General features: G+C 43.6%; 1 protein-coding gene across 2 annotated transcripts in view; it reads left to right on the top strand.

Annotated features, from left to right (window-relative positions):
* Nucleotides 1–1545: 1545 nt before the first annotated feature.
* RCAN2 (regulator of calcineurin 2) overlaps nucleotides 1546–13563 on the top strand; it is a 194918-nt gene continuing 182900 nt past the window's right edge. For both annotated transcript variants that reach the window (XM_075598532.1, XM_075598534.1), the window contains exon 1: nucleotides 1546–1651. The gene's annotated coding sequence lies outside the window, so the exon portion shown is untranslated. The remainder of the gene's footprint in view (nucleotides 1652–13563) is intronic.

Genomic DNA, 13563 nt, shown 5'->3' on the forward strand with positions numbered 1-13563 from the left:
TTTGTTCTTATTTGTATTTTTACAGTGTGTGACTCAGTTGATGTCATTATCAAATATCTGTACCCCATTGTACTGCACTGCAGCATATGTTGGCGCTTTGCAAAGAAACGATGATGATGATGATAATAATAATAATAATAATAATGTGGTCATTTTCCCATTACTTTTTAGCTGTTAAATTGGTGCCACACTGAGGCAAAGGGAGGACAGAATTTAACAAAGAAAAAAATGACACTGTATTTTTATTTTATAACCCACGCATACTTAATTTGGGTCTCATGCTTTAGAATTTTAATATTTATGTTTGTGAGTTGAAACACAATTGATTTTATTAGTGTAATAAATTGTTCAAGCAATATTACACCAGGAGAGTGTGCCTCACTTTTCCCTTCCCCCATATACAGTACAGGCATACCCCGCTTTAAGTACACTCACTTTAAGTACACTCGTGAGTATGTACATATCGCCCAATAGGCAAACGGCAGATCACGCATGCGCCTGTCACCACGTCCTGAACAGCAATACCGGCTCCCTACCTGTACCAAAGCTGTGCGCAAGCAGGGAGACTATAGAGCCTGTTACAAATGCGTTATTTACATCAGTTATGCACGTATATAACGATTGCAGTACAGTACATGCATCGATAAGTGGGAAAAGGTAGTGCTTCACTTAAAGTACATTTTCGCTTTACATACATGCTCCGGTCCCATTGCGTACGTTAATGCGGGGTATGCCTGTATATATATATAAAAAATAAAAATATACATGTATTGGTTCTGTGTCTTTGTTTCACAATATATTCTTTTTTGAACTAACAATTGAGTGCTGCCCGTGTGATTTCGTCTAAACAACGGTATCGTATTTCCTATTATTACCCTATGGGATTAGCACCTACATTATTTTGTAGTGGAGTGCCTGCTGTTTGTTGTGTTTATATATATATATATATATATATATATATATATATATATAAATATATATATATATATATATATATATATATATATATATATATATCGCAATACACACTTTTTGGATTATTACTGCGGTGTGCTGTCTTTTGTCATCAGGATCCCCCTGGTTACCACGTGTGTGTGTGTGTGTGTGTGTATATATATATATATACACACACACACACGTGGTAACCAGGGGGATCCTGATGACAAAAGACAGCACACCGCAGTAATAATCCAAAAAGTGTGTATTGTGAACACAGGGCCGCCAACGTTTTGGTCCTCGTAGAAGGACCTTCCTCAGGGCACTTTATGTCATATATACATACTGTATGTAGCCTACACTAGGGGGGGGGGTTAACCCTTTGACGGTCCGATATATTTATATGCACTCAGTAACCTATGAAAGAATCTCCCTTCCACATAGGTAGAGTTGGAATGTATATGACAAGCAGCATAGCGCAGTAGATATACAGTGCAGTAGCTGGAGCTTTGAGGTTGACAGCAGTGTGTGAGAGTGAGAGTGGAGCGGGCGGCTGTGTATTGGCTGCTGGGGGTGTCAGTAGTAGCTGGGCGGGCGGGGCCGTGCTCCCAGTGCTTTGCCTTGCAGGAGCAGTGCGTGCGGGGACAGAACAGGAGAGAGGCATCAGAGAGGAGAGTCTCCTGCAGTGACCGGGGAGGTTGAGCACAGGCTGCAGGTAGGGGTGCTCCACGGCATGGGTGTGTGTAATTGAAGTCTGGGCAATGGGAGAGAGGATTCCTGGGACGGGGGAAAGGTGCATCTGATCTATTTGCTGCAACCAGGGAGAGTTGAAGGGAAGAATAGACAAGAGAAGCAGAGAGGTGGAGGGCAGAGGGTGTTATCAGATGGTGGAAGAGTAAGGAGTGCAAACAGTGGGACAAGAGGGAGGCAAAAAACTGAGAGAGCCAATACAAGATAGGTGAGTGAGGGAAAGGGATAGATAATGATATAGGACAGATAAATAGATCATGATAATAGATAATGATGATACATTGATAAATTATAGAAAGATAAATAAATAATAATAATGATAGATAGATAGATAGATAGATAGATAGATAGATAGATAGATAGATAGATAGATAGATAGATAATGCTAGGGGAAGAGCAACACATACAGTACAGTACTAGGAAATTCTAAGAAAGGGTAAAGAAGTAGGGAAATATGATGGTTAGAGGAGAGTGTGGGGATTACAGAGGAGGGAGAGAATGAAGAGAGTTATAGAAGCAAAAGACAGAAAGAAGCCGAGGACAGATAGAAAGCAGAGAAACATGTGAGATTGAAAAACATGAAGAAGAGGGTAAAGAACATAGGATATAATCCCAGCAGAAGGGACGCTGTAAAGGAGGCATATAAAGAAAGGTGTGTATAGAAAAGGCTGATGTTAGATCATTCATAGTTTAGGTAGATTGTAGCACACAATAGAAGCCTGAGATGGAGAAGAAAGAAAGTGCTGTATAGGATAATGAGAAGACTGGGTAAAGAGATAGGGGATAGAAGGGAGGGCCGAAGAGATAACAAGAGATAGGGGGAAGAAGCTGCTGATGAAAAGAGAATCAGGACAGAGAGAAACAGTGAACACTGCACAGACAGACAGAAGGGAACAGAGAAACTGTGCAGTACTTAAAGCAGATAAAAGGGAAAGTATTATATAGATTGAGTATAGAGATAAGATAGGGGATGGAGTGAAGACATAACAGATATTAGGCACTTTAGGCAGTAACAGTACTGTACTTGTGGGGAGCTCCTGCAGTATGTTGAAAAGAGGAATTCATTTGGCACCTGCAGGCAAATCTCCATCAACACACTTTTCAAAGAGTTGTTGTATTTTTATGTTTTATGATCAGAAAGCAAAAACTGTTATATAGAAGCTCTTTGGGGGAAAATATGTTATTCTTTAAATAAATTTAAAAAAAAGTGGAAGATGAGTACAGTAGCTTTGTAAATAAGGAAACCAATACAAAAACCCTGCGCTCCTCCCAAATGTGCTTGCAATTTATTAGTGAACTTTAACATTTTGATCCTAAGTTATTTTATTTCGTTTCACATGACCTCCTGTCCAGTCCCAACCTGCTACCTTGAAATAGTGAAGATGTTTAGTCCATGGGACAATAGGAAATATTGTACAGAATTAAAGGTAGGTAGGTACCTGCTTAAAAAAGAATTAACCTTGGCAGGGTTAGCAGCAATGAATACTTTTTTTTAAATCAAAAGATGCAACTAAATAGCACCTTTGTTACAAGATTTAGGATCAGAATGTAAACGTTCACTAATAAATTGCAAGCCAATGTGGGAGGAGTGCAGGATTTCTGTATTTGTTTTCCATATACTGTACGTATGGCCAATTCCCTTTCATCATACTCCACTATTGAAGGCTATACAGTGTTACTGATGCATTCTGTTATAGGGGTAGGTGTGAGCTCACCCATTTCTGTTTTGTTTAATTGTAAATATAAAATAATCCATGCACTGCTGCCACTTCTTACCGAGGAGTAAATAGATCAGAGGACAGAGATCAAGGGTGTTATTCATTAAACTGGGATAGTACCCGGCTGAGCACAATAAGTTTCCCTGTGATAGAATAACGCCCTAAATGCAAAACCAGAACTCACACTTTCCGGCCCAATCAAAAAGGAAGCAGCCATGAGGTGCCTTACAGATTAGCACTGTTTAGTAAATGTAACCTTAGATAGAAAATTTAAGGTAACCTAGTGATTATAGGAAATAGATAGACTAAACTATAACTTTACCTATATGCCAGGTACACTACATGTTTTTGGGTCCTGTAATATCAGCTGTACCTATTAACCAGTGTGTGTGTGTGTGTGTGTGTGTGTGTGTGTGTGTGTGTGTGTGTGTGTGTGTGTGTGTGTGTGTGTGTGTGTGTGTGTGTGTGTGTGTGTGTGTGTGTGTGTGTGTGTGTGTGTTAATATCAGCTGTACCTATTAACCAGTGTGTGTGTGTGTGTGTGCGTGTGTGCGTGCGTGCGTGCATGCGTGCGTGTGTGTGTGTGTGTGTAGAGGAAATACAGTGGTACCTATTTTTATATGCAAAATGTTGGCAGTTCTGATACAATAGGGAAAAAGATTAGATACACACACTTACAAGTGTTCACAGTGCTCCATATACTGTAAAAGATCACCATCTAAGTACTAAGGCAGCGATTCTCAACCTTTTGCCACAACCCTCAGACACGTGTGTCATGAAAATGTATGGTTCATGAAAACATTTTGAGGGCTGCATAAAAATACAACCCTACCCCATAAAAAATAGAATACACTACAGAATGCTGTACTTTTAATCTGCTGGTGGGAAGAATGTAATTTTGGACCATAAATCCATTATATCAATGAGTTCCTATGTTACCAAGGTAGCACCTGCAAGACTTGTATTTGGAAAGAAAAAGAAAAAAAGTTATAATTCTTCTCCATGACTTGGAATTGGGTACCAGGTATGATACAGTATCTTTCTTGGGACAAATATGACATCTTTTTAATACAGTAAGTGTATTCACTTATTGTTCATATACAGTGCTAATCAGTGAATTCCTTTTTTTATATACATACCCAGGCTGCTGAACTACATTTAACTACTACCTATGTAACTACCTTTACATTTATTTTTAAATTTACACTCTTATAATTCCAATTTATTGCTTAACCCTTTCAGTGGCCTTCTGGTACATGGCGATTACGTGACTGCTCCTTGAAGCGAACGGAAGAGTTAGAGTCCTTGTCCATTCCTCTTCCTGCAAAATAGTGTTCAGCGCTCCACAGCAGCGTCTGACCCCATGATGTGGCACATGGGACACTCATGGGGCACATGGGGCACTCAAAATGTTCTCGAAAAAAAAAAGATTTTTGTTTAAAAATATATATATTTATATATATATATCTAGAAATATATGAGTGAAAAAATGTTTGTCTGTCTGCACCGTCTGTGATTGGCCTTCGGACGGCAACACCTCATTGGCCTGCGGGGTGGCCTGATGTCACGGCCACGCCTACAGAGCCCCTCACACTCACACCCTTGGGCTCACTTTCCATTTGGTGACTGCCAGGAAAGCAACTTACTCCTACTCCTCCATTTGCTACGAGTGCTTCTTGCGCTCTGGTTATTGCCAGGACCGCAAACTGTCTCACCCACACCCCCCTTCTCTTGCAGCCCTTCACTGTCTCACTCCCCCACACCTCTTGCGTCCCTCCAGCCTCCCTTCCCCTCAGGGGGTTATTGCAGGACCGCACACTGTCTCCCCCCACCCCCCTTCTCTTGCGGCCCTTCACTGTCTCACCCCCCCACAACTCTTGCATCCGTCAAGATTCCCTTCCCCTCAGGGGCACCACCACAGCCAAACCACCCTTCCCCACCTCACATCAGGCCCGCCGGTACATCCTCACTTTCCCCTCAGGGGCGCCGCCGCTGCCCCCTCTCGCCTCCTTCCCTCCCTCACCTCAGGCCCGCCGCTGCCGCCTCCCGGCCGCCGCACTCACGCCGATGCCTAACACCCCCCCCCCCCCAATCAGCAGCTCCGTGCGAGGTGGGATGGAGGGGGGGGGGTGACGGGGGAAGAGTCAGGACAAACACAGCCCCCCCCCATCTCCCCCTTACTCCTCACCTCTGCGGGGCGGGAGGGGAACAGTCAAGAGAGAGGGGCCAACACCAGACTGACTGCCACACACACACACACGAACTGACTGACTGCCACACACACACACTGACTGACTCACACACTGACTGACTGCCACACACACAAGAACTGACTGACTCACACACTGACTGACTGACTGCCACACACACACGCTGACTGACTTACACACTGACTGACTCACACACTGACTGACTGCCACACACACACTTAGAAAACAGGGGGGATCCTCCGGCGCTGGTTGGTGCTTGGGACTCCGAGTTGCATGTAATAAAATGATAGGGTCTTCAGTGCAGTAGGGGATAACTCTGGATAATCTTCAAAAAGGAGAGAAAAAGTGGGACATAGTATAACACTGTTTAATAATGAACAAAATTAAAAGAGATTGGGCACTCACAAACGGCCAAAAATAATGGCATAGAGCTGAGACAAGGAGCATACCGAGCGGGAGGATGACCGATCTGTGCACAGGACCGGAAGACCAACCGCTGCTGGTTACCAACTCTCCTGCAGACAACAACAATCCAACTGGAGAGGATTGCAGACTGACAACCACAGAGTGAAAAGACCGGTCTGCGGAACCTGGAGACCTCTCTTCTATATGCCATTATTTGTTGGCCGTTTGTGAGTGCCCAATCTCTTTTAATTTTGTTCATTATTAAACAGTGTTATACTATGTCCCCCTTTTTCTCTCCTTTTTGAAGATTATCCAGAGTTATCCCCTACTGCACTGAAGACCCTTTAATTTTATTACATGCAACTCGGAGTCCCAAGCACCAACCAGCGCCGGAGAATCCCCCCTGTTTTCTAAGACTGTCATATATAGAGGTTGGTGAATCACCTCTAAAGAGACTCGGGCAGCAGGTATACCGCATGGGACTGATTTTACTCACTCATACATGATTGGCGCAACTATTCTATTTTTCCACACACACACTGACTGACTCACACACACACTGACTGCCACACACACACAATGACTGACTCACACACACACTGACTGACTCACACACACACTGACTGACTCACACACTGACTGACTGCCACACACACAAGAACTGACTGACTCACACACACTGACTGACTCACACACTGACTGACTGACTCACACACACACACACACTGACTCACACACACACACACACACTGACTGACTCACGCACACACACTGAAAGACTCACACACACACTGACTGACTCACACACTGACTGACTGACACACACACACACACACACACAGACTGACTCACACACTGACTGACTGCCACACACACACACACACACACACTGACTGACTCACACACTGACTGACTGCCACACACACACACACTGACTGACTCACACACACACACTGACTGACTCACACACTGACTGACTGACTCACACACTGACTGACTGACTCACACACACACACTGACTGACTCACACACACACACTGACTGACTCACGCACACACACTGACTGACTCACACACACACTGACTGACTCACACACTGACTGACTGCCACACACACACACACACACTGACTGACTCACACACTGACTGACTGACACACACACACACTGACTGACTCACACACTGACTGACTGCCACACACACACACACACACACTGACTGACTCACACACACACGGACTGACTCACACACTGACTGACTGCCACACACACACACTGACTGACTCACACAGTGACTGAATGCCACACACACACACTGACTGACTCACACACTGACTGACTGGCACACACGCACACACACTCTGACTGATGCACACACACTGACTGGCACACACGCACACACACACTCTGACTGATGCACACACACACACACACAAACTGACTGATGCACACACACACACACACACACACACACACACACACACACTGACAGACGCACACACACACTGACTGACGCGCACACACACACTTACTGATGCACGCACACACACTGACTGTCGCGTGCACACACACACACACACACACACTGATGCACACACTGACTGATGCACACGCACACACACACACACTGACTGGCGCGTGGACACACACACTGACTGCCGCACACACACACTGCCGCACACACACTGCATAAAGCTGTAAAGGGGGGGAAACTGAGCTGTAGGGGGGGGCGGGGGACCGGACCTGTAAATGGGGGGGGGGGGGGGGAGAGACCGGAACTGTAAATGGGGGGGGGGAGGGGGGGAGGGACCGGACCTGTAAATGGGGGGGACCGGACCTGTAAAGGGGGAGGGGGAACTGGATTGATGTGAACGGGAGACAAACAGAGAGGGGGGAGACAGGGGAAGAGAGAGAGGGGGTAGGGGAGGGGAGAGAGAGAGGGTAGCGGGAACATTACATCCCGGGCAACGCAGGGTATATCAGCTAGTATATAGTACATTTATATAGTACAGTACGTTACCATCCAGCAGGGCAGAAGAACAGAAAAGAGAGACAGCCCTCAGAGGTAAGTCAGCAAAATAATGTATAGAAACAGACACACAAATCTGACATTTCAATCCCCAGAGGGATCTTCTTCCTGGGTGTGTGTCACATGAAGAAAATCCCTCAGGGAGTCGAAACGTCGGATTTTTGTGTCTGTTTCTATACATTATTTTGCTGACTTACCTCTGAGGGCTGTCTCTCTTTTCTGTTCTGCTGCCCTGCTGGATGGTAACGTACACTTCACATTATTTATGGTACTACTGAAGCACCAGGCCTTTCTGGATATCTACATTGGAGTGCTTGCTGTGTGTATATATATATATATGCCAATAATATTTTCCCTCAACAGTTTAAGAAATTTAGAATATTTTTTTTTTAAACCATGTTGGTCTAACACCAATCACTACACAGTAAATACAATATACAATAAATCTTATTTTCTCCAGGAAAATAAGATTTTCTACATTTAGTACAGTATAGTTGGAAATGTTGTATCATAGATATGAATTGGAAATGTAGAATCGGTACGTGTTGAGTAGAGCGGTCTCTTCGTGTCTGTTCAAACACAGAGGACACATTACTAAATCAACAGGATAACTAGCGTACCTGGTCTGTACTGTATACTACAGTTAACACACTGTATGTATTGTGAAATCTTAAATATCTTGTAATGTCTATGTCTTCTATTTCTATTTCTTCTCTTTCTTGTTTCCCAACCTCTTAGACTTTCTTATTTTCCTCTCCTGAGATCTGTTTGACATTTTCCTATCCCGAGACCTTACAGTTTGACATTAAGTACCTGAATCACGACGTGATAAAGATTTTCAAGGTCATAAGAGAATGTCACTAGGACACAAAGTCTCCACATGAAAGAGATGTGTCTTTTGAGCAAGAAAATCCATCAAAGTCTTATAATATTGTATTGATTTATATTAACCCCAGATTGCTCTGATCTACAATGTGTTGCAAACACTTCTAAGACTGAGAGGAGTCGTATAATAATGATAAATGTTAGACAGGTCCTTTTTGTTTTGTTGCTGACATAACCCTGAGATTAGCTGCTGTACTAATTATTCGAGGCGGTGACAAATGAGATCTAAAACCACAACCCAACCAGTAAAATTGATCAACACAGATGGCAATACCCAAGAAACCTCACACTGCATAGTAAAGGGCCTGGAAGGGTCTTGGCATGGTCATGTTTTCAGAAATAAATCTAGTAGACGTTTTGTCTCGGTGCCAAATTGTAGCACAATTTCCCATGAATTCTGCAGAGAGATAATGAGTTGTTGCTAGGGACGGATCAAACGTCGATGAGTTATGAATCCAACAACATTGTTTAAAACTAAAAGTGTAGAGCTGCCTAAAACTCTGCGTAGGAGGACAGTTTGTTTCCAGGTCATATGGGCTGTTTATGTTTCCAAAAATATTTTGATTCAGCATTCTAAGTTGCCCGAGGCAAACAGAGAATAATGCTCGGAACGTACTGTATCTACTCCGCAGCTCACACCATGGTTGTGATGTCAGTTCATTGTGTGATGACATCCTCTTCCTAAAGATTACATAGGCCTGTAATATAGTGGCGCACGGGCGTGAGCGGTGGCGGGGCAGACCAGGAAAAGTACAAGAGAATTGCATTTTTGCGCTGTCGCCGCGCCACGTGACGCTGTGAACCAATCACAGCGCGGTCTAGCCCACCCCCCTAGCCACGGATGTTACCGCTCACCCTCTACACACGAAATGCCTGCGCCACGTGCACGCGCAACGCCATGTGCGCGCCCGCACCAGCGCGCACTATATTACAAGCCTTATTCTATTTTAGGGAGCGGTAATTGCAGGTGATAAAAATGAGGTTAGAAGTGAAACTTAGTGTTATGTCAGCGTTAGCACTGTTTCATGTTTGACGCCCCCCCTCCCCTCCCCAAAGCTTCTAAGTTGGGGAAAAAGTAGCTATGTGAATAAATGTTTTGTGTTTCACTCACACGTCACAAAAGTTTGAAAATGCAGAGTTGTGTCGTATGAGATACTGTATAACATTTCTTTACCTTGGGTCAAGTCGTGTCACAAGAGGATGTATTTTACATGTAAAGGCCTAAGAGAAGGAGATGTGCGGAGATTCCTAATGACGATATTTGAGAAGAGAGTTGGGATGGGATTGGGAATTCAGTGCTAAAAACAAAGTTACCAATTAGAGACCCCTCACTTTTCATACTGTAGTCCCGTCTGAGGGAGGCATAATGTTCTTTTGTTTGGTAAAAAATAAAGGTCTCCCGCACTCTAGCGAGAGTTGAGTAACTCCTTTTATTGCATCAAAAATAATAGATTAGAAAAGCAGCTTGTAAAAAAAACAATACGGCCAAAAAAGCGGCACAGTGACACGCCGTGGTACTGTACACAGTGCCGCCTTAACGCATGGGCACACTGGGCAGTTGCCCGGGGGCCCCACGAGCATAGGGGCCCCATTCTAATCTATGCACAGACCAGAATTTAACACTAATTCTCCATTCACCCGCCTCAACATTCAAATCTCCCGCTAACTCGGACGACTTGTAGCAGAGAGTTGTCAGGAGCCAGTGCACTGCTTTGCCCGGGGGACTATAATACTGTTAAGGCGACCCTGACTGTACATAGAGAATAGAAATGGCACGAATCAGGGGGAGAAAACTAAGAGGTGACAGAATGGTGATGTCACCTCGACAGCGTTGCTATAGAATCAGGGACAAATCTCTCAGGATTGCGTGAAGACGTCACCGGCAAGGTGTCCCTGATGCCTAATAGTATAGTCATCGCTGTGATGTCATCACTCCGCGCCCTCCCTCTTCATTTCCCGATTCGCTCCTTTGCTATCGCTCTATAGAGTAGCAGCTTGTCACGAGGTCGCCATTGTGGCTGGATAAAGGGGAAACCTCACCAGTTTCCTTTAATTTGTACGGAACGCTCGGCTAACTTTTGATCTTAATCATTTTGATGCAACAAAAGGAATTGCTCACCTAGAGCTGGAGATTTATTTTTATTTTTTATTAATCATTATTTATGCATTTTAAAAAACAGAAAAAAAAGGGTAAAAAAAAGGCTACAGATAAAGTACAATCTTTCACATTTCCAAAAAATATATACAGTATTATATGTAACAGATATGTCTCAGAATATCTGCACAAACATCATTAAAATGTCCCATTGTGACCATTTCTCTTAGAAGCATTATTTTCATTTGTAGTACGCATTCCTTGCTTTCTTCAATGAGTATTTTTAATTGCCAGTGACCTCACTTATTCTGACCCTGCTTTCTCCTGTGTAAGCGACAGGGAACATTGGGAACACACCAAAGAAAACCCTTATGAAGACAGTGAACTTGACCACAGTGTGGTTTCGAAGCTGCTCACTTTGGTGACGGGTTTATCTGTATGCCGAGCGATTCTCTGCTAACAAAACACGGCTTAACACATAATACCACGAGGAATGTCCCTGGTATTTTAATGGGATTAAAACTTTTTCACTAAAACGGAACACTATTTATCTTTATGAGGGCCCTAGAACTCTGTGTGAATAGGGATTAGCCACTGGGATTAGAGCTTTATTACCCTGTGCAGAGAATTTGGAGGGGTGTGTGTGTGTGTACACATTTAAACCCCTTCACTGCCAGAGTAAAAGGAAACAAAGACAAAAGTAATTCATGCTGTGTTAGACATTAAATAGAATTGAGAAAACGATGTACTTGCTGTACGATATAATCCGTTAGGATTTCCTTATTTTGAAAGTTATTTCTCATGGTGCTGAGCATCTGTATGACGGGATCTCCCACGAGCCATCACTGCATAAGGTTTGTCATCCAGGAATATATACAGTATACGCACTCTGTTAAGGGAAAAGGGGTCATTTAGACCATTTCCCGAATATGCAAAAGATTGACAGAGCACAACGTTTGCACCCGAGGAAGGGATAACACCCCGAAACATTGTATATTCAATAAATGGTCTAAAAGACCCTTTTTTCCCACTTTACCGAGTGCATACAGCATATCTATTTCTAGATGAAAAACATTCAATAGAATTCTCCAAGTCAGTCCTTATCTATTAAAGGTGCAATCTAAGGATGAGAACAAGTGCATTGAATACAGGGCTATGGGAGAGAAAGGTGGACAGTTTAAAACCATACTTACTGTAAAAGCTTTTTTTATTTTTTATTTCCTTTAAAACTGAAAAGCGAGGATCGCTGCTTTATCCACTTCATTCCCAATGGGGCTCCTCACATGGTGCCTGTGTCAGCAAAAGGGGTGTATATAAGAAAGTCCAGGTGCTGTAGGTTTGTGAATAAAAAAAGAAGTGATCTGTGTCGGTTCTTCTTGTGACCCTGATTGAGCCACCTGTGCTGAAGCTGGTATATTCTAAAACCTGACCAGTTGCTCTTATGATAACGCCTCATTTGCATATAATCTCCATCTCATTATCAATCATTATCACAAAAGGCTGTTTTAGTTAACGCTATGCTCTTTACAGGAGAAAACATCACTTAACGTTATGGTTTTGTCATCACACCATTCTTACACTGGCTACCCATATCCTCTAGAATTAAATGTAAAAACCCTAGTTCTGATTTACAATTCTCTCAACACTACCCCCCCTTACATCTCAGCATTCGTCCCCATATATATCCTTCCCACTCATTCCGTTCTACCCACGATACCCCCCTTTCCTCCTGCCTTGTTACCTCCTCTCACTCCCTCCTACAGCACTTCTCACTTGCTACCCCCTGTCGCTGGAATCCCCTACCACGCTCCATCAGACCCTCCCCCAGCTTTCAGACTTTAAAAAGCTCTCTAAAAACTCCCTGGCACACCCCTTAACATCCACTTCCCCACCCCCCATAACTCTATTGGTACCAGCTGTGCGGTTGGACCAAACTCCATGCTATCTAATACCCCATAACATCCACACCCACAAACCTTAATGGGACCAGCTGGACTATACTCCATCCTGAGGCAAACTCCACCTCACAATAAGCAGCCACTTTACCTTTCAACATTGCCCCTTCTTCCCTCTAGATTGTAAACTCTTATGAGTAGGGTCCTCATTACCCTCTGTATCTGCGAGTCTTTACTTGTAAGCCATTCTGTTTATGTAATTGAGGTCTCTCTGTACCCCCTCTGTAACGTTCTGCGAAATATGTTGGCGCTTACCAAATAAACAAAAATAATAACAATAAAACATTTTTGGCCTTTATTACTGTATAACGTGTACATGTATTGTTCTGCTCTCTGCTGATTCCGAGCACACGCACAGTCTACTGTGTACCTAAAAATGTGGTTGCTGTTTTATTTTACATATGGTAACATCTTTTATACGATATAGCAGGAGTAGCCAACGCCAGTCCTCAAGGGCCACCAACAGGTCAGGTTTTAAGGATATCCCTGCTTGAGAACAGATGGCTAAATCAGTCAATGACTGAGCCACGAATTGAGCCACCTGTGCTGAAGCAGGGATATCCTTAAAATCCGACCTATTGGT

Source organism: Ascaphus truei, chromosome 4 (genome assembly GCF_040206685.1).
Source record: "Ascaphus truei isolate aAscTru1 chromosome 4, aAscTru1.hap1, whole genome shotgun sequence".
Lineage (NCBI taxonomy): Eukaryota > Metazoa > Chordata > Amphibia > Anura > Ascaphidae > Ascaphus > Ascaphus truei.